This window comes from Lissotriton vulgaris, chromosome 2_1 (genome assembly GCF_964263255.1).
Source record: "Lissotriton vulgaris chromosome 2_1, aLisVul1.2, whole genome shotgun sequence".
In the NCBI taxonomy this organism is placed as follows: domain Eukaryota; kingdom Metazoa; phylum Chordata; class Amphibia; order Caudata; family Salamandridae; genus Lissotriton; species Lissotriton vulgaris.
Window position 1 is genome coordinate 24,034,544 of NC_141687.1, and position 21,687 is coordinate 24,056,230.

The window sequence follows — 21,687 nt, forward strand, 5'->3', positions numbered from 1 at the left end:
ACATAGGCCCGCAGTACTCCTTTCTCGTTGACGTACTCCACCGGCAGACACAGCGGACAAGTAGGTCACACATTTGGAGCTGAGTCGTGATTACACAATGGCCAAGGACACATTTCATGGCAGAGTTTATATCAAATATACTCCCTTCGATGTGGTGCCACCACGTCTGTGCGTAGCATTCCAGCCACACATGTTTGAGGGCCCTTGTTGACTCCTGCCTTCAGCCTACACTGCGGGCCAGCATGCCCCACACCAATCCAACACAGTCTGTACTAAGCAGGATATGGCATCGTCGCTGCCTGCACACTCGCTCAGCTCAGGTGCCTCTACCTACGTCAACCACATATCATCTCCACATACCATTCCAACATTGTGTGTTAGAGTACCAGGATGAGCTGGCAGAACAGCGGTTGACCCGCGCTGACTGCCGCCTCTGGCCTACACTGCGGTCAAGTAGGTCACACAATTGGAACTGAGTCTTGAGACATGGTGGCCGAGTTCATATGTTCATTGTACGTTTGATGTCACTGTACTCCCTTCGATCAGGTGCCACCAAGTCTGTGCATAGCAGTCCCTTGCTGACCACTAGCTTGGGCATACACTGCAATCCAGTGGGTCGCACATTTGGAACTGAGTCTTGATTTCCCAATGACAGAGGTCATAGCATTGCATGCAAGGAGAGGTGTAAGAGGAAGACGCGTTTCAGTCCGGAGTAAAAAAGGACCATTGTCACAGAGGTGATCGAACACTACCAACAGCGCAGCTGCTCTGGTGTCACTAACTCTGTGCATCGCAAGCCAATGACACATGGCTGTGGGCCCCTACTGGCCTCTGCCTCCGGCCCATACTGCGGTCGAGTAGGTTAGACATATGGAACTGAGTCTTCATTTCTTCATGGCAGTTAATATCATTGTACCGGCCTCATCGCAGATTGCATCCCCACACAGCCCCGTTGCTAGTAAGTCTCCTGACATCCATGGGCACTCTCTGGTTGAACTTTGGTGGCGTCTGAGTCTATGGACTGGGGGATGTTTTCATCCTCATGTAGCTGATCCCGACTTGGTGGCAATAATGAGGCAGTAGCATTCCACCCCTCCATTTGCCGCTTTGGATAGCTTCTGACCTCTGCCTCATGCCCTGGAGGACACCTTTCACTGTCCCCCGCAGCCCTCTGCCGCATTCACCTTCGACATCGACGAAGACCCACTCAGTCCGCGTGGCCCTAGCTCAGTGCACCGCCAGTCACTGTCCTGTGGTGGTGTGTCTGTGCCAGCCGCAGTGCATCTTGGGCCACTAACTCTGTGCAGCTCAGATCATAACCCCTGTCTGATGACATATTGGATGGCCTCTGGGTTGGTGGCCTTGGGGTCAACAACGCCATGTGTCTGTGGCCCTGCGATGTACGCTGCCTCTGCGGTCCATCAGGGCTCACACCTAAAATTGAGTCCTGACCGGCCCGGACGTCTCTTCACCTCAGGAGGCACATGCCACCACCGCCAGGACCACCTTCAAACTCCAACTGTCAGAGTTGAAACAGTGGTACTGACAGACTAACGGAGTTGCTCACACCTGTCGTGGATGGCATCATCTGCCTGATACCCTGCTCAGCATTCCAGGTGCCACTAAGTTAGTGCACCGAAACCCATGGACCGTTACTGATTGAGTTTTGTGCTGTTTAGAGGTTATGCAGCAATGTCACCTCAGGCAGTGTGGGAGAGCTGGGACGATGATGAGGAAGATGATGAAGGTGTGACACACCCCACTGCAGCTGCAACATGTATATGATGAAGGATCATATTTATGGACAATTTCTTCACATGATCACACTCCGCTCTGGTGCCCCAGACTCAGTGCACTGAAACTCACGGACACTTCTGTTTGCATATTGGGTGACCTCTGTACTTGCTCCAGCTACCACCATAATGCTCTGCAGTTGTCTTTGTAATGCTAGTGTTTTCTGTTTCCGTTTACATAGTGTTCACTGTTCAAGTTGTTGCCAGCACCAACTACTCCGTGAGGGCTGGCTTACACTCACCCCACCCACATCTAGCACTGGCGTCTCTGTAAATGTGGCCCAGCCAATAAAGGGGCCGGGCGCACGTACACGTTGCCAGTTCCACAAACTATCTGAGTGTGTCCTTGTGGTTATGATATATGCATGAGGGCCCCGGGCCCTACAACATTACATTTTGCTGTGTACAGCAGACGCAAAAACAAAAAGACATAGCTTGGTAGTTCGGGCTTGACTGCTCCCACGAGGCACAGGGTCAAGGCTGATTTGCATATAGCCAGTGTCTGACCTAGGGTGTTGTGGAGTGCAAAAAAACGATGGATTTAGGCCCAGATCTTTGTATTGGGGTGAATGTAAGACATTGTTCTGCATTCTGTCCATCAACTGTGTTCTTTGCAATTTTCACCCCGAGTGGGCTGGGTATGCTCAGACGTGAGTCCCAGGCTCTCCACATCACTGAAGTCAAGCTATCCAGGCTGAAGAAGGCTGATAGCCAGAAACTGGTCCTTGGATGCTTGATTCCGGTCTAGGAAAGACATGGCTTGGTAGTTCGGGCTGGACTGTTCCCATGAGGCACAGGGTCAAGGCTGATTTGCATATAGCCAGTGTCTGACCTAGGGTGGTGTGGAGTGCAAAAAAACGATCGATTTAGGCCCAGATCTTTGTACTGGGGTGAATGTAAGACATTGTTCTGCATTCTGTCCATCAACTGTGTTTTTTGCAATTTTCACCCCGAGTGGGCTGGGTATGCTCAGACGTGAGTCCCAGGCTCTCCACATCACTGAAGTCAAGCTATCCAGGCTGAAGAAGGCTGATAGCCAGAAACCGGTCCTTGGATGCTTGATTCCGGTCAAGGAAAGACATGGCTTGGTAGTTCGGGCTGGACTGTTCCCATGATGCACAGTGTCAAGGCTGATTTGCATATAGCCAGTGTCTGACCTAGGGTGGTGTGGAGTGCAAAAAAACGATGGATTTAGGCCCAGATCTTTGTACAGGGGTGAATGTCAGACATTGTGCTGCATTCTGTCCATCAACTGTGTTTTTTACAGCAGACGCAACCATGTCACTGCAGGCAGCGGGTAAGACCGTGGACATCTAGCTTTGTCATCACCCACTCAATACGTAGGAGGAGTGGACTGGGCCGTTGTGCGCAGGTCCACCATGGGTGTGTGTGTATGAAAATTGCAGGGCTCTGGGCGTGGTTCAGTATAGGAAATGTGCAAATGCATGTGTCCCTGTCTCAGTGTGTGTCTCCTTTGTGGGGTGTAGGTGGTCCCTGATGGGAATTAGACACCCATGTATGTGATCTAGTTTGGCTTCCATGAGCTCTGACCCCACCCACACCTGTTCAACCACCTTCTTTTGGCATTCTGACACCTGGCATTGGAATGCCATGTGTGCCTCGGTGAAGTATTGTGAGCCAGCTGTGGTGGTGGGCGCTTCCTGCTGTGTGGTCTGTGCAGGGGCTGGGCTCTCCTCTATTTAGGTTGGCTGCCCTGCTCCTGAGAGTTGGTTGCCTAGGATGCCCATGAGCTGTTGTAGGGCGTCGGTGTTGAAGGTGTGGTGATGCGCTCCAATATAACTGATGAGTTGTCTGGCCAGCTCTGCTGGAGGTGTTGTGTGTCCCTGTACCATGTGAAGGGGAGATGCATGTTGCCATGTATGTTGGTGCATTGTTTTAGTTTACATGCAGACTGTATGATAACGAACATTGTGACTGTTTGGGAGGTGCAGGATTTTGATGCAGGACAGTGGACATTTGTACTACATGACGGATGTGAGGTTGTACACGTACATTTCCATCTCACAGTTTCCGGCTATGTTACATGTAATTGACCTGTTTCTGCGCATGAGCAGACCCAGTTGTGTCCTCTGTTCTGCAGTGTTGGGGTTGCACATTGTACCACATTGTTGTCAATGTGGATGTGCTGTTATTGCTTTGTGTGTGTGCTGCAGTGTGCCACGGGGATCAGGGACATGCTCCAGGGTCATTGTGGGTGTGCAGTGTGCTACACATCTTTATGCATGTGTGCCATTGTGTCCATCTCCCCGTACCCCGAGTCCCTGGTCGTTACTCACCCTGTTGTTGTGTCAGGTCCTATCGAGCTGTGTCCGGACTCCCAACTCCTTGCACCGTATCCACACTGTTGACTGTGGTCTCCGTTTCCTCCACCCCCTCCTGTGGCACAGGACTCCCACCTCCTATCGCTGTTGCTGCCTTCCTGTTGGCAGCGGGTGTGTGCTTGTCTTGGCTTTTCACATCATGCCTGCACCTCTTGGACTCCTCCATTGACCTCCTCGACACTCTGACTGCATTCACGTTTGTCTTATTGTGGGTCAGTTGAAGGTAGTGGTCTGTCACCTCCGTGAAGCTGATCTGGTTTTCCTGCGGACTGCACCCCGTCTTCCTCTCCCTCTTCTCCAGGGCCGTCCCCGTCCACGTTGTTCCTTGCTGGTGGTCTGTGTGGCTTGTGGGGTTTGCGTTGACCTCTGCACTCGGTCATGGTCTATCCATGCTGCTACGCCGTTTCTTTTTGTTTCCCTTTGTTTTGTTCTGCTTTTATGGTGCCTTTTCCCGCTTGACCCGTGGGGATTGCTGGCCTGTCGTTGGTTTTCACTGCTTTTTGTATCGCAATTGGACTCATCGCAAGTTTTTTTACATTCATGTTTCGCACTTTTGTGGCATTGTGTTGACTTTATTGCGGACATTTGACGCAGTATCATGAGCCTATCGCATGATACCGCTGTGTTGAGAATGCTACGTTGACACAGCGTTATTTTACCGCGATAGGCTGCAATAAGAAGAGTTGCGTTAAGCTAATTTTGCAGTAATTATCACACGTTCTTAAGAATATCTCCTGAGGGATGTTAATGTTTTCCTACTATTCAGTAGCAGTAAAATGGCTGAAGTAGAGGCGGTAGGGATAAATGTCCCCAAACACAAATTGGCATTAAATTGCAGGACAATATTTCTTCAGAAGAAAATGGTATCAGAGCGTCTGAAAGGATGGGTAAAATGATTGGGGGACTACATAACAGGACCTGAGAGAAAAGGAGTGTAGAGAGAGAAGAGAGCCAAGAGAGCCAAGGGCCACGTACGATTGTGTGCTGGAACTGGTGTAGCTGATGAGTGTGTGAAGTATATGCAGACAGACAATGAGCCATTAGAGGTATTGAAAAAGAGCCAAAGTAGCATCATTCATGGGAAACATAGGAAGGTGAGAGTACCTGGTATTAATATATTATTTACAAAGCATGGCCATAACCACAATTAAAACTGGTGAACTATTTACATCAGTAAGAAATTATATGACATAGTGTGTAGACAGCAGATGACTGGGTGGACCGTCGAGTAAGATGGAGCTGCACGATGACCCACTACACCATCCCTAGCTCCTTGAGACTCTCACGGGTGAGTAGCACACTTCACACATTCCTGACTGATTGATTGATTGATTGATTGATTGACCTGAACATAGCAATGGGTATACATATAAAACAAATACAATCACAGTATTAACAGTGGAAGCATTCAGTCATATTTGCACAGTTGTACATCTTTAATATGCCTTAGAGAAATTTGCATAATGTGCTTGACAAAAATTATGCAAAATTCTCAAATATTATGTTCAGTTGTACATTATTACATTGAATGTCAGCTTGAATATTTTGCACTGCCTTTTAGAACAAAATGCATCCTGCTGTCCGCTTTTGTTACAAGGACTCACTAAACAGTAAAAAAAGTAAGGGTGGGTGGAATTCCGCTTTGGTTAACAAAAACTCTGTGAAACTCTAAACTCTGTGGAACTCCGCTCCCTAAGTATGTTCCGTCTCAACCCAATTAATAAAACAGAAACCTCACATACCTTTGGTAAAACAAGTCTATCTTTACATGCTACAATGCATATAGTCATCTCCCAAAAATTAAAATATAGCAAGCAGTAAGAGAGGTGATTAAGCATGGGTGGAAAATCCGTTACGCTCGCGGATTTTGCGGATTTTCGGTAAATTCGCAATCCGAGAACGCTCGCGAATTTACCCAAAATCCGCAAATTCGCACGCAGCGGATTTTTTTTTCTTGGTGATACAATTTTGCGCCGCGCGGCGTTTACTTACCGTCATTCAGCGTTTGCCGAGTTGTTTTTCTTGATATTTTGCGAGTGCTGCGCCATTTTGGATCTTGCTGCGGGATCCCGCTGGAATTTGGCAAGCGCAATTACGTAATCACGGCTTGCCAACTTGCACAGCGAGAGTTTGTCAACGTGAGTACGCCGTGATCACGCATCGCGGTACTTCGCAATTGCGAGCTTAGAGATGCGGCGAGCAGCAACAATCTCGCACTCGCGAAAATACAAAATTTGCAATTCTGCACAAGAAATCCACCAGCAAGCAGCATAAACCTTCTCGAAATGATGATTTTTATCTGAATAACTCCTCAGGTTAACATTTGCCTGCACTTTTTTTGCGAGGAGTCCATTTTGGGGAGGGGGGGGTGGGAGGAAGGAAGTGCCCCACAGTCTTCAACTTCCTGTTCCTGTCCAGCAGGCTCCTCCCAGTGCTTTGTCCATCCCCTGGTCACTTTTCATTTGGATCTGGAGCTGGAAGGATTACTTTTTGTGGATGCTGCTGGATATTTGGATTTGAGGCCTTTTTGACTTTCTTTCGATCACTTTTGGATTAGAAATTTCACAAGTAAGTTTGTTTGAGCATTACAGTTGCTGCAACTACAATTTTGGAATTTTCGATTTTTGGGCTGTTTTGGGGCCTTTTGCCCAGGGCTACTCAGAGGTGGGTGCACTGAGTCTTTCTGTGGGGTGTTTTGAATTTAAACATCATGGAGGGGCTGGATGGCTTGGGATTGTGCTGATTTTTCCGTGATTTTCGTTTTTTTGGCCTGTTTCGGCCTTTTCACCAGGGGTAGTGAGTGTTGCATGGGCCTAGTCTTTCTGTGGGTTTTCTTGAATTTACGAAAAAAGAAGCCAGTATCTGGGTTCAGGAATAAGGGTCTGCATTGCACACCTTATAGAGGAGAGCCTGGTGAATGACTGGATGGATAAAAAAGAATCTGAATTCCTAGTTAACACAAAACCGGTCATCCCGTACTTCTACACGATCCCGAAGATCCACAAACGCATGGACGACCCACCAGGGAGGCCAATAGTCTCAGGGATAGGGTCAATCCTGGAACCAGTATCAAGATACGCGGATGCATTTCTCCGCCCCATTGTCCAAAAAACGGATACTTATCTGAAAGATACGAAGGATGTATTATGCCTTTTGAAAGAAACACCTTTTGACCCCACATCTAGTGTTTTGATAAGCCTAGATGTGGAAAGTCTTTACACAAGCCTGCCGCACAAAGAAACATTGGAAATTTTGGAGGAAGTGCTGTTTGAAGAGGAGTGGACCTATCACGCACCTAGACATGTGGTCCTTGAATGTTGCCGGCTAGCCCTCACAGAAAATTTCTTTCGATTTGAGGAGACCCTATACCGCCAACAACATGGGACTAGCATGGGCAGCACTTTTGCGCCGAGCATAGCGGGACTATATGTCCACCAGCTTTAGAAAAAGAAAATCCTATTTGCCAACAACCCTTACATCAACCACATCAAACTATGGAAACGTTATATCGACGACATTTTGTTGGTATGGAACGGCAATGAAGAAGAAGCAACAAGATTTTGCGACTGGCTAAATGAGCAAGATCCGTTTCTGAAATTTACAAACACCATGAGCAGAAGCCATCTGGTTTTTCTGGATCTGAATATCTGGGCAAGAGACGGACTCTTGGTAACCACCACACACCACAAACCAACCTCGAGAAATTGCCTCCTCACCTACAACAGTTTCCACCCAAGACACCTAAAACAAAACCTTCCATTCGGACAATTCCTCCGACTTAGAAGAAATTGTTCCTACAAATCAGACTACATATTACAAGCTGAGGAATTGAGCACAAAATGACAACAAAGGGACTATCCGAACAAAATGGTACAGAAAGCTTGTAAAAGAGCGAGCAATAACAACAGAGAGGCTCTCTTGGAACCGAAAATGGCACAACCTCCAACCAGTGACAGACCCATCTGTATCACAACTTTTGATAAAGTCTCTGATCAAGTGAGCAAGATCGTGAAAAAACACTGGACAATACTGAACAGTGGAGAACTAAACATCCCCAAACCGATGTTTAGCCATAGAAGAGGAAGGAATTTGAAAGACTACCTGGTACACACGCGACCAAAACCAACAGAGAATGTCAACAGACTACAACCATTACCAAATGGACACTACCCGTGTAACAACTGTAGCGTGTGCCATCTCACCTCAGTAACTAAAAAAATCACTTTCAATAACAATACCACATGGCAGCTCAGAGAGTTCTCCAACTGCAACACAAGTGGGGTGGTATATCTGATCACATGTACGTGCAACCTACACTACGTGGGCATGACCACAAGAAAAGTAAGCACCCGGATTGTGGAACACAGAAGCAATATACGCTGCAAAAAGTCAACAACACGCATGACTAATCACTTTATCGAACAAAACCACACCCAAACGACCTGAGATGGGTAGTCCTGGAATGTGTAAAAAACAAAGAAAACCTTGAGAAAGTCCTCCACGAACGTGAACAACGTTGGGTTTTCAAACTTCAGACTGATACTAGAGGGCTGAATGATGACATACCATGGGGTGTCTTGAGCAGATGACACTACACAACCATTCATTTCAAGCCCTAAAATCTATCCTAAAGAAGCCCAATAAGAATCGTCGAGTCCCCTTATAGACAATGTACATTGCTTGAACCTTTGTATGACAAGGCCTACTTACCCAAACTACCACAATAGGAATAGTAGAAAGGCCCGCGTAATGCCTATTTACATCCACCAAAGATGGCCGCTGTAACAGTCTAGTCTCCAAAACCCGGAAGTCAATACCTATAAAACCCGGACCCACGGACCACTTCACAAGATGCGGTCCAAGGGGAAGCAGCTAGGTAATACCACGCGGCATTGCTGACTAGGAAGTAAGTCTTAAACCATCTAGGCCTTTATACTTTTGGGAACATTAGATCGTACTCTCAAAAGAAGAAACTTTAGAAAACTAACTCTATTTTTATAACTCTACAAACCTTTTAGCATTGTTTCCACCGAGGCGATACCGCCCCCCTTTGAGACCATGATGTGCCATTTTGCACCAACAAATGTAAATATTGGAATACTTTCTCGTTGATTGTGTGTCTGATCTGTGTGTTCACTGTTCTTTGTATAGTCACTGATGTATGTCGGTCACGATTTTTCACGTTATTTCACTTCTAGTGTAAATCAACGACAGGCATCAGACTTTGAAAGCATGCACGTACCAGTATGGCGAACTCACACCATATAGATCATGTGCATGTGTGAACGTGCATGGACAAATGTACGTTTTGAAGGACTAAAAGACCCCGATCTCGGTTGAGATAGGGGCAAGGTGGCTGTTAACATTTCCTTTGTTCATATCTTTTTCAGGTTCACCATTGAACAAAACCTACGCGTGTACCGAGTTGGAACAGCGTCATTCACTGTAAATATCATTTGCACTAATCTATTCTTCGAATCCTAAATCTAGGTTTTTTAGGAGTGGCATTATACAGGGCTGGTCCCTGTATGGTCCTGACGAAACGCTAGGGGTAGCGTGAAACATGTTGACCACATACCTAACCAACCCACATCACAGGTTGGCATACAGTATAAACCCCACTTTTAACATACCGGTCTAGGAGCAGAATAAAACATTGAGGCCCACTAGCACGGTATTTTTAACACTCACACACACATCCACTCCACTTTTCTCTCACCACACATAGTCCTTCACTTAACAGTGCTCCTTCGTAGCTCGAGAGTCGCAGCACGCCCCTTTTCGTAGAGAACTGGGATGACCCCGATGATGAAGCATGTCACCGTGAGGAAACTCCGGTGAGTGAGGGGAAAACAAGAAAGAACATTTCTCTTTCTTTACGGCTACACCTACATACTCCTGATAGGTAGCCTTCACACAAGACAGGTCCCTGAACCCAGATACTGGCTTCTTTTTTCGCAATTATCCTTAAGAGGACGACCTGGTCTGCAGAACCTCCTTCTCCCTCTTTTCTGGTGTGATTTTCTTGAATTTAAACATGGAGGGGCTGGATGTCTTGGGATTATGCAGATTTTTCTGTGATTTTCGTTTTTTTAACCTGTTGTGGACAGGCCATGTGGTTGGGGGCCATTTTGAGTGCTGCTACAGGTCCTGGCCATGTGCTGGGAGGGAGGGGGGCATTTTGAATGCAGGCAGTGTTCTCAGGCCTGCACCCATTTTGCCTAGCTTTCATCCATTATGCCCAGGGGTAGTGAGTGGTGCATGGGCCTAGTCTTTCTGTGGACCCGATCGGTCCACAAACACGCCATCGACCTCTGGAATCTACTAGACACCATCTCTCCGGACGTCGCCTTCCTAACTGAAACATGGATGAACACCTCTTCAGCCCCAGATATCACCATTGCCATCCCGGAAGGCTACAAGATCATCCGAAAAGACCGCAACAAGCAAACAGGAGGAGGCATCGCTATCGTCCACAAGAATACCATCCGCATCTCATCCAGCTCAGACGTCAACCTCGCTAGCGCCGAACACCTTCACCTCCAGATCCACACCGACCCCAAGACCACACTCAGAGGCACCCTCCTCTACAGGCCACCAGGACCCCGTGCACAATTCAGTGAAGACATCACTGACTTTATCACCCCACACGCCCTCCCCTCCGAGGACTACATCCTTTTGGGAGACCTCAATTTTCACCTGGAAAAAAGCAACGACAGCAACACCACCGCCCTACTGGACAATCTCGCCAACCTCGGACTCAAACAACTTGTTAATACCCCCACTCACCACGCAGGTCACACACTCGACCCTATCTTCACCTCCAGCAAACATATCTCCTTCAGTTGCACCACTGCTCTCCATTGGACGGACCACAGCTGCGTTCACTTTTTCTACAATAAGACCACAACCCACAACCATCCTCAACCCACTCTGCGAAGAAACTGGAACAAAATCACCATCGACCAAATCTCCTCATCGCTTCTTCAAAACCCCCCTGCCAACTCTTCGAACCCCAACCAAGCAGCAATTAACTTCACTCAATGGTTAACCAAAAGCGCTGACAACCTAGCTCCCCTGAAAAAACGTTATATCAAACTAAGCAACATAAACGCCCCCTGGTTCAACGAGGATCTCAAGAAATCCAAGAAACTCTGTCGCTCCCTTGAGAAGGCCTGGAAAAAAGATCCAAACACCAGCACCAGGGACGCCTTCAAAAACGCCACCCGCATACACCACCAACTGATCCGGACTGCCAAGAAAGCCGTATTCAAAAACCGACTAGACAACAACGCCCACAACAGCAAGGAATTATTCAACATCGTCAAAGAGTTTACCAACCCCACTGCCAACTCCAACGACGTCACTCCCTCTCAAACCCTTTGCGACTCTCTAGCTTCGTTCTTCCACGACAAAATCGCAGACATCCACAACAGCTTCAACAACCAACCCGAAGACCAACCTACTCAACCTTCTGCCGTGCCTTCACCCCCCCCCTGAACATCCTTAACGAATGGAACCCAATATCCACTAAGGACACCATCCGCCTGATGAACTCCATCCACTCAGGATCCCCCACAGACCCATGCCCTCACACCATCTTCAACAAAGCAGATTCCATCATAGCACCACACCTCCGAGACGTCATCAACTGCTCCTTCAACTCCACCACCTTCCCGGAAAGCTGGAAACACGCCAAACTCAGCGCCCTTCTGAAAAAACCCACAGCTGACCGCACCGAACTCAAAAACTACCGCCCCATCTCGCTTCTTCCGTTCCCGGCCAAAGTTATCGAGAAAGCCGTCAACAACCAACTCTCCGCCTTCCTCGAAACCAACAAATCCCTCGACTCCTCACAGTCCGGCTTCCGAGCCAAACACAGCACTGAGACCGCACTCATCGCAGCAACAGACGACATTCGTACTCTACTGGACAATGGAGACACAGTCGCCCTCATCCTCCTCGACCTCTCCGCAGCCTTCGACACAGTCTGTCACAGCATCCTGATACAGTGCCTCAGAAACATCGGAATCCAGGGAAAAGCACTGGAATGGATCACCTCGTTCCTCGCCGGAAGAACCCAGAGAGTCCGCCTCCCACCATTCAAGTCAGAGGCCACTGAAGTCATTTACGGTGTGCCACAAGGATCCTCGCTCAGTCCCGCCCTCTTCAACGTATACATGAGCCCCCTCGCGGCCATCGCTCGCCAACACAACCTCAACATCATCTCCTACGCTGATGACACCCAACTTATCCTCTCACTCACCAAAGACCCTAACACCGCCAAAACCAACCTACATGAAGGGATGAAAGAAGTAGCCGAGTGGATGAAGCACAGCCGTCTGAAACTGAATTCCGACAAAACAGAAGTCCTTATCTTAGGTACCTCCCCCTCTGCCTGGGACGACTCCTGGTGGCCAGAGTCCCTTGGAAAAGCACCCATCCCGACAGACCACGCACGGAACTTGGGCGTCATTCTGGATTCCTCACTCTCGATGACCAGACAAGTCAACGCCATTTCCTCTTCTTGCTTCAACATTCTTCGCATGCTCAAAAAAACATTTCGCTGGATCCCCACCGAAACTAGAAAAACGGTCACCCACGTACTGGTCACAAGCCGCCTGGACTACAGAAACACCCTTTACGCCGGTACCACCACAAAACTTCAGAAAAAACTCCAACGCATCCAGAACGCATCAGCCAGACTCATACTAGACATCCCGCGTGACGACCATATTTCTGGTCACCTGAAAAACCTCCACTGGCTCCCCGTCAATAAGAGGATAACTTTCCGTCTCCTAACCCACGCACACAAAGCACTTTACGAACTTGGACCCGAATGCCTCAACACACGACTTTCCTTCCACACCCCCTCCCGCCTGCTACGCTCCTCCAACCAAGCCCTCGCTGCTGTACCTCGTATCAACAAAACCACCATGGGAGGAAGATCCTTCTCCTACCTGGCGGCTAAAACCTGGAACTCACTTCCCATTCACCTTCGCCTCACTCAGAACCACCTAGCATTCAGAAAGCAACCTAAAACCTGGATATTCGACAAGTAATCCCCCACCCTTCTCCCAGCGCCTTGAGACCCTCTGGGTATGTAGCGCGCTATACAAATTAACTGAATTGAATTGAATTTAAACATCATGGAGGGGCTGGATGGCTTGGGATTGTGCTGATTTTTCTGTGATTTTCGTTTTTATGGCCTGTTGTGGCCTTTTCACCAGGGGTAGTGAGTGGTGCATGGGCCTAGTCTTTCTGTGGGTTGTCTTGAATTTAAACATCATGGAGGGGCTGGATGGCTTGGGATTGTGTTGATTTTTCTGTGATTTTCGTTTTTTTGGCCTGTTGTGGACAGGCCATGTCGTTGGGGGCCATTTTGAGTGCTGCTACAGGCCCTGGCCATGTGCTGGGAGGGAGGGGGCCATTTTGAATGCAGGCAGTGTTCTCAGGCCTGCACCCATTTTGCCTAGCTTTCATCCATTATGACCAGGGGTAGTGAGTGGTGCATGGGCCTAGTCTTTCTGTGGGCTGTCTTGAATTTAATCATCATGGAGGGGCTGGATGGCTTGGGATTGTGCTGATTTTTCTGTGATTTTCGTTTTTTTTGGCCTGTTGTGGACAGGCCATGTGGTTGGGGGCCATTTTGAGTGCTGCTACAGGCCCTGGCCATGTGCTGTGAGGGAGGGGGACATTTTGAATGCAGGCAGTGTTCTCAGGCCTGCACCCATTTTGCCTAGCTTTCATCCATTATGCCCAGGGGTAGTGAGTGGTGCATGGGCCTAGTCTTTCTGTGGGTTGTCTTGAATTTAAACATCATGGAGGGGCTGGATGGCTTGGGATTGTGCTGATTTTTCTGTGATTTTCATTTTTTTGGCCTCTTGTGGCCTTTTCACCCAGGGTAGTGAGTGGTGCATGGGCCTAGTCTTTCTGTGGGTTGTCTTGAATTTAAACATCATGGAGGGGCTGGATGGCTTGGGATTGTGCTGATTTTTCTGTGATTTTCGTTTTTTTGGCCTGTTGTGGACAGGCCATGTGGTTGGGGGCCATTTTGAGTGCTGCTACAGGCCCTGGCCATGTGCTGGGAGGGAGGGGGCCATTTTGAATGCAGGCAGTGTTCTTAGGCCTGCACCCATTTTGCCTAGCTTTCATCCATTATGCCCAGGGGTAGTGAGTGGTGCATGGGCCTAGTCTTTCTGTGGGTTGTCTTGAATTTAAACATCATGGAGGGGCTGGATGGCTTGGGATTGTGCTGTATTTTCTGTGATTTTCATTTTTTTGGCCCGTTGTGGCCTTTTCACCAGGGGTAGTGAGTGGTGCATGGGCCTAGTCTTTCTGTGGGTTGTCTTGAATTTAAACATCATGGAGGGGCTGGATGGCTTGGGATTGTGCTGATTTTTCTGTGATTTTCGTTTTTTTGGCCTTTTGTGGACAGGCCATGTGGTTGGGGGCCATTTTGAGTGCTGCTACAGGCCCTGGCCATGTGCTGGGAGGGAGGGGGCCATTTTGAATGCAGGCAGTGTTCTCAGGCCTGCACCCATTTTGCCTAGCTTTCATCCATTATGCCCAGGGGTAGTGAGTGGTGCATGGGCCTAGTCTTTCTGTGGGTTGTCTTGAATTTAAACATCATGGAGGGGCTGGATGGCTTGGGATTGTGCTGATTGTTCTGTGATTTTCGTTTTTTTGGCCTGTTGTGGCCTTTTCACCAGGGGTAGTGAGTGGTGCATGGGCCTAGTCTTTCTGTGGGTTGTCTTGAATTTAAACATCATGGAGGGGCTGGATGGCTTGGGATTGTGCTGATTTGTCTGTGATTTTCGTTTTTTTGGCCTGTTGTGGACAGGCCATGTGGTTGGGGGCCATTTTGAGTGTTGTACAGGCCCTGGCCATGTGCTGGGAGGGAGGGGGCCATTTTGAATGCAGGCAGTGTTCTTAGGCCTGCACCCATTTTGCCTAGCTTTCATCCATTATGCCCAGGGGTAGTGAGTGGTGCACGGGCCTAGTCTTTCTGTGGGTTGTCTTGAATTTAAACATCATGGAGGGGCTGGATGGCTTGGGATTGTGCTGATTTTTCTGTGATTTTCGTTTTTTTGGCCTGTTGTTGTGTCCTTTTCACCAGGGGTAGTGACTAGTGAGTGTTGCATGGGCCTAGTCTTTCTGTGGGGTGTATTGAATTTAAACATCATGGAGGGCATGGGATTGTGCTGATTTTTCTGTTTTTTTTTTATTTTTTGGGGGTTTATAACTGAACTGATGTTCCTCTGTCTTCCATTGCTTTTAGGTGCACAAGACTCAAGAGAACCACCAGTGCCAGGAAGAAGTCCTGCAGCGGTGTGTGTGTGCAGCATAACGTCACGCGACGTCACGTCTGGCCTCAGACAACTCTACAATTCGTGCAACTGCAGCCTGCTGTCTGACCTGCTCTGAAGAAGATGGCCCCAAAAAAGGTCTCCGTAGCTCCTCTAGCAAGAAAGTTGCTAGTAAGGAGCAGAAGAAGCAAGTTACCAAGGAGGCTGGTGTGCCAACCGCCACGTTTTTTGGGAGCAAAAAAAAAAGTACGCCTGCAGCAGCAGGATCTGCTGGGGACCAAGCTGGGAGCAGCACCCCCGCTCCATTGGGTTCAGTGCCTCCACCACCACGCCAACTTAAGTCAAAGCCTTTGAGTGCTTCAGAGGCAGTCAGTGTACTTCTCCAATCACCATCGACCAGTGATGTTGGCTCATCGCAAGAAAGTAGCAGCAATGTCCCTGAATCAACACAGGTTGTTGTAACTCATCTGACAAGTGTTGAACAACCACAGCCGCAACAACAACATGTGCAAGTACAAGCCCAAATACATGTGGAAGGAGAGGCAGCGCAAAAGAGATGCGCAAGCAGAGGTGCATGGAGGGTCACAAGTGCCCACAATAGTTGTTCCTCCCGAAGTAGGGGCACATCAGGAAATCGACAATCAAACTGAGGTATCATTTGAGGAAGCCACTCCTCCTGATGATCATTCATTGTCTTCCACATCCCTAGCAAGGAAAAGATCAAGGGGGGTGTCTAAATCTTCTTCAAGCCCACCTCCTTCTGATGATCTGGATGAAGATTGGGAACCATCACGGCCGTCTGAGAGTGAGGCACACCATGATCTGACAAAGGTACCTAAGCGTAAAAGGAAGGTCGTCGAAAAACTCATAGCTATGGAGTGTGATGAGGCTCAACAAGAAGTGACGGATACTGCTGCTGATGAAGCCTCTCACGACGACGAGCCAGTCATCATAAAGTTCACTGCAGCCCCAGCGGGCATGCAGCAAAGAGACATTTTGATCCTAGCCCGAGAAGCTGCTAAGCGTGATGATGATGTCGACGAGGAGGCAATGGAAACACAATAATCATTGGAGTTAACTAGTACACCAACACCTACCGCTTCCATATTTCTTCCTCGCAAGAAGGGACCTCCATCCACCTCGACCTCAATTAGTGGTGGTGAAAGTACAAAACGTACCGAAGTTCGGCAATCCACATCCTCCACTTCATCTGGCATTAGCAGCGGGACCACCACCACCAGTATCGCCGCCTCCTCCGGCCCCCAAAGACATTTCAAGTCTGCAGTTTGGGACTTCTTTAGTGTTTGCCCAAAAAAGGAAAACGTAGCCATTTGTAGCATTTGTAAGCTTCGAGTTAGTCGTGGTAAGTTTGGTACCAACTATGGTACCTGAGGCCAGAGAGGTCTTCTTAAAAGACAGCACGCTGTCCAATGGTTTGCGCACCTACAGGCGATCAAGGAAGCCCGAATTGCACTTAATGAAAAGGTTGATGTTTCATCTGATGATGACGAGGAGGAAGAAGACGTGTCAAACACTTCACTTACACCCAGTACCCCTGTCAGCAGCACACCCCATGTGAGCCACACTAAGAGTGTGGGAGAGAGTGATACACCAATGCAAAAAAGTTCATCAGCGAGCGTAACTGGGGCGAAGATATCATCATCATCATCCCGTAAATCCTTGGTCCAGGGCAACATTAAAAAGATGTTGTTTACAGAAGCGCAATATGAACGCAACCACCCACTGACGCGTCTGTATAACACTAAGCTGGCTAAAATGCTAGCTCTGGACCTTCTCCCTTTTTCTTTTGTAGAAGGGGTTGGTTTTCTAGAATTAGTGGCAGCGCTCTGCTCTAAATGGAAGGTTCCTAGCCGGTTCTATTTTGCCCGAGTTGCGGCTCCAGCACTACATGAAGATGTTCTGGAGGTGATTGGGGCAGCTTTGCAGAAGAGTGCTGTTCACACTATACATCTGACAACAGACATGTTGACCAGTGGCGCAGGCGCTGATTACATGTGCATCACTGCACACTGGGTCTCTTATTCAGGGGTTAAAGCAAAGCTAAACGCAGGTGTTGACCCGGACCAAGTTTTTAAAGCTGCTCGGAAACATGCAACACTAGCCATGTTTGGTTTGGAGAAACGTCACACAGCAGAAAACATTTTGGATGTGTTTAACACAAAGGTCCTTGACTGGCTGTCCCCAAAAAAACGCCAGATTGGTTATGTTTCCACGGATAATGGCGCCAATGTAGTTAAGGCCATGGAGCTGGGTGAATATTTCAGAGTGCCGTGTTTGGCGCACTGTATAAACCTGGTTGTCAAAAAATTCTTGAGTGATAAAGACAGTGCAGCGTACAGGGTAGTGAACACCTGCCGAAAAATGTGCAACCATTTCAGCCATTCTTTTAAGGCCCGGAAGCATCTGAGGAGCCTGCTATATGAACGTCGAATGCCAGTGAAAGCACTCATCCAGGAGGTGGCAACACGTTGGAACTCAACCTTCTACATGCTTGAGCGTCTGTATGAGCAGTATACGGTACTCGATCACTATTTCTTAACACAGGGTACAGCTCAGAAGGAGGACCTGAGGATGGGTGCGGCGCAATGGGACATAGTTAAAAGCCTGACACTCATGCTTCGTCCTTTTGAGTTCTTCACGCGTGCAGTCAGCAAGGAGGACTGTAATTTGGGAAAAGCTATCCCATTGTTGTACATGCTGGAGCACCAACTGAAGGAGGTGTGTTCTGTGTTTCAAAAAGATGAAAAAAACCAAGACCCTTTTGTTCTGGCTGAGAAATTATTAGAGCGCCTACAAGGTGATAAACGTCTTAAAATGATCCACTCAAACCAGCATTACATTTGTGCTACTATTCTGGATCCACGCTACAAAAAGGCGCTGGCAGGCCAAGCATTCTTTCCTTTTGCTGATGAAGATGTTACAAAGTACAAACAGTGGCTAGCCTCCTCAGCCAAGAGGTTTGAAAGAGAACGGCAGAAAATTGAAGGAAAAGGCAGTACATCAGCATCAGCAGGCCATCCCCAGTCACAACAATCCACTTCTGCACCTGTGGCTGCGGCACAAGTGACCTCTCAGCCGTTAAAGACACCGGCAACCGGATCATCTGCACCACCAGACACAACAGTAACATTGGAGGCTGAAGAGGATTGGCTAGCTCGGTTTGGGTTTGGTTCTCAAAAGGTCACAGCAACAGCTAAGCAAAGTGGAGGAACCTTGGAGTCGATGGTGAAGGACTATCTGAATGACTCAACAGAGGTCTATGTTAATGCTGACCCATTGGCGTATTGGCATGGGAAAGAAAAATTGTGGCCACAGCTCTCCAACCTGGCTTTAAACTACTTGTCTTGCCCACTCGCAAGCGTGTCTTCTGAACGTGGTTTCAGTGCTGCTGGTGGCATTGTAACTTCCAAACGGAGCCGCCTCTCGCCCAAAAATGTGGAGAGGTTAACAATGATCAAGATGAATCAGCACCTCATACCACCAGATTACAGAGTACGAGAAAGCACGCCGGATGAAGACGAGGTGGACAGCAACATAGATGAGGGAATTTCTTCTCTGTCAGGTGACACTGAGCTCACCCTGCCTGAATTCGCAGAGTATGATGACGAAGCCTTATTCTTATTCGTGGACCGTGACACCGAGCCCTGAAAATGAGACAATGAATCAATAACTTTCTTTTTTGTCCTTATTCACTTTTATTCCTGTGTGTCTGTCTTTCTTTGTTGTGCACAGTTAATATAATTCAAACTTTAATCACCTAATCACAAAAACAAGCCCATCAGAAGAACTGTCTTCACGTGTTTGCTTATTGATTTGAAGGTGCCGCAGTCTGCATTCCTCAGGTTCACAAGTTCAGAAGAACATGCTCCTCTATCCTCCTCCTCCAGACTCCTATTTCCATCAAAGCAGAGGGCTGGTTTACGCCCAATGAAGAAAGACTCAGCACTTGTGGGGGTGTTCTACTTCTTTGCGGGTGAGTTGACGGCTCTGGGGCCATTGCTGGGAAGCTCTAATACCGGATAAAAGTGGTTTGGACCAAATCCGAGGCGGAAATTTTTTGGTGTTTTTGCTGACTTGCTTGCCTTTGAGGTGCTCTTTGGAGGGCTTCCTGGTGTTTGTGGGTGGGTTTCGGGGTCTGGGAGCACTGCTGGGACACTCTAATCTTGATTGCATTTGCTTTTCAGGAAATCCGTGGTGGTAAACTGGAGTTATGGCCTAGCTACACAGCGCGTTTGGACCGAAGGCCGAGAAATATTGTAAGTATGAGATTTTGCTTTTGGGCTGTTTGGGGGTGTTGTGCTTTTTGGTGGGTGGGTTGGCGGGTCTTGGGGCATTCCTGGGAAGGTCTAATACCGGATAGAAGTGGTTGGGACAAAATCCACGCCGATTTTTTTGTTGCTATTTCTGACATTTTGCTCAATGTAGCGTTTTCGGGGGCCTGTTTGGGGGGCATCCTGGTGTTTGTGGGTGGGTTTCGGGGTCTGGGAGCACTTCTGGCTATGGATACTTTACTTTGCAAGAGGTTTGAAGCAAATTCATGGTGGCAGAGGGGAGTTAGGGCCTAGCTGCAGAGCGCGCGCGTAGTGATTTGGGAAATTGGCAAGAAAATGAGTAAGTCCCCATTTTTGTACTTTTGCTCTTTGGCTGTTTGGGGGTCTTCTACTCGTTTTCTCCTGGGTTGATGGCTCTGGGGCCATTGCTGGGAAGCTCTAATACCCGATAAAAGTGGTTTGGACCAAATCCGAGGCGGGAATTCTTTTGTGTTTTTGCTGACTTGCTTGCCTTTGAGGTGCTCTTTGGGGGGGGGTTCCGGCTGTTTGTGGGTGAGTTTTGGGGTCTGGGAGCACTGCTGGAACACTCTAATCTTGATTGCATTTGCTTTTCAGGAAATCCGTGGTGGTAAACTGGAGTTATGGCCTAGCTACACAGTGCGTTTGGACCGAAGGCCGAGAAATATTGTAAGTATGAGATTTTGCTTTTGGGCTGTTTGGGGGTGTTGTGCATTTTGGCGGGTGGGTAGGCGGGTCTTGGGGCATTCCTGGGAAGGTCTAATATCGGATAGAAGTGGTTGGGACAAAATCCACGCTGATTTTTTTTGTTGCTATTTCTGACATTTTGCTCAATGTAGTGTTTTCGGGGTCCTGTTTGGGGGGCTTCCTGGTGTTTTTAGGTGGGTTTCGGGGTCTGGGAGCTTTGCTGGGACACTCTAATCTTGATTGCATTTGCTTTTCAGGAAATCCGTGGTGGTAAACCGGAGTTATGGCCTAGCTACACAGCGCGTTTGGACCGAAGGCAGAGAAATATTGTAAGTATGAGATTTTGCTTTTGGGCTGTTTGGGGCTGTTGTGCTTTTTGGCGGGTGGGTTGGTGGGTCTTGGGGCATTCCTGGGAAGGTCTAATACCGGATATAAGTGGTTGGGACAAAATCCACGCTGATGTTTTTTTTGCTATTTCTGACATTTTGCTCAATGTAGCGTTTTCGGGGGCCTGTTTGGGGGGCTTCCTGGTGTTTGTGGGTGGGTTTCGGGGTCTGGGAGCACTGCTGGCTATGGATACTTTACTTTGCAAGAGGTTTGAAGCAAATCCATGGTGGCAGAGGGGAGTTAGGGCCTAGCTGCAGAGCGCGCGCGTAGTGATTTGGGAAATTGGCAAAAAAATGACTAAGTCCCCATTTTTGTACTTTTGCTCTTTGGCTGTTTGGGGGCTTCTACTCGTTTTCTCCTGGGTTGACGGCTCTGGGGCCATTGCTGGGAAGCTCTAATACCGGATAAAAGTGGTTTGGACCAAATCCGAGGCGGAAATTTTTAGGTGTTTTTGCTGACTTGCTTGCCTTTGAGGTGCTCTTTGGGGGGGTTCCGGCTATTTGTGGGTGAGTTTCAGGGTCTTGGAGCACTGCTGGGACACTCTAATCTTGATTGCCTTTGCTTTTCAGGAAATCCGTGGTGGTAAACTGGAGTTATGGCCTAGCTACACAGTGCGTTTGGACCGAAGGCCGAGAAATATTGTAAGTATGAGATTTTGCTTTTGGGCTGTTTGGGGGTGTTGTGCTTTTTGAAGGGTGGGTTGGCGGGTCTTGGGGCATTCCTGGGAAGGTCTAATACCGGATAGAAGTGGTTGGGACAAAATCCATAAGGAAAAGCCTTTTGGCACTTTTTGTAACTTAGGGTTCGTTAGGGTTAGCCCTAGCAGCAGGATTGCATGTGTTTTGGGGTGTTCTAGATT